The following is a 1,293-nucleotide window of genomic DNA, read 5'->3' as shown; positions in this document are numbered from 1 at the left end:
TGGCCTTGGGATTCTTATAAATATACACTGATAAGGGAGGATTTTCAGTAATTTTTCTTTCTCTACTTTAATCTTTCCTCTTTGACACAGAGATTAAAGTTGCTTTTTCCAACCTTCTTTTTTTTTTTTGAAATATACACATTGAGCTCAGTGTGGTATTTGCTTCTAACTAGCATCATTCAATGTTATGTGCCAGTGTCCCTCCAATTGCTACTGTATATTAATTTTGATTAGACAGGAGGTGGCTCTGTGAGTCTTGACTTCCTGCCAGTACAATCAAATATGAGCTGTGGGAATGAAAAGCAAATGTTACTTTCTAAACCCTAGTGAGGAGTGTATTACTTATAACTTATTTAAAAAGTGAGTTGTGTTTCAGTTAAGTGATTACAAATGTCTTTAGTGGATAAAGAGTCTGAAATGGGGACCCAGTTAATATTCTGCTCCTTCCTGGTCCATGCACAGTGCAATTTCAAAACTTCATGTTTCAACAGCCCCATTTTTATGGACTGAATTGTGTCCCCCCACGAAATCCATATGTTAAGCCCTAACCCCCAATGTGACTGTATTTGGAGAGGAGGCTTTTAGGGAGATAATTAAGGTTAAATGAGGTCGTAAGGGTGGGACCCTCATCCATAGCACCAGTGTTCTTATAACAAGATGAAGAGAGACCTATCTCTTTCTCTCTCTTTCTTCAAGCACAGCCACAAGAAAGACCATGTAGAGATGGCATGACAAGGCAGCTTAGGCCTTGAACTTCTCACTTCCAGAACTGTGAAAAAAATCATTTTCTGTTGTTTAAGCCACGCAATCTGTGATATTTTGTCATGGTAGCCCTAGCAGATGACTACACCTATTTTCCACTTTTTATTAATTTTAGAATAATTCTTCCTTTTAGAAGAAACTATTGTGAAAATTTGGGTGCAAGAGCAAATGGAAATGAAAAAAAAAAAGAAAGAAAAGCATGGATTGGCTTGTTCTTAAGCCTTGGCTTGTAATAATGTATATCCAGCTAGAGTGAGGGGATGTATAGAATCCATAGCAGTTGCACAATCTAATAAGGTTACAGGCTTTTCTCTGGGGCTGAAAAATCCCTCATGCTCCTGGCCCACCATGGATGGGAATTTATCTATGATTTATATGATTCACAATGTGTGTAGTGTAGTCAGACTGAATTCCCCTAGTACTTACTAATATGTTTCTTTAACTGATTTTTACATTGAAATAATCATTTTTGACTTATTTGTTCATATATTCACCACCACCCTCATGGGGGTGGGGAGGGAGAAATCATAT

Source organism: Hipposideros armiger, unplaced genomic scaffold, assembly GCF_001890085.2.
Source record: "Hipposideros armiger isolate ML-2016 unplaced genomic scaffold, ASM189008v1 scaffold_109, whole genome shotgun sequence".
NCBI lineage: Eukaryota > Metazoa > Chordata > Mammalia > Chiroptera > Hipposideridae > Hipposideros > Hipposideros armiger.
Note: the sequence above shows the minus strand (reverse complement) of the source record.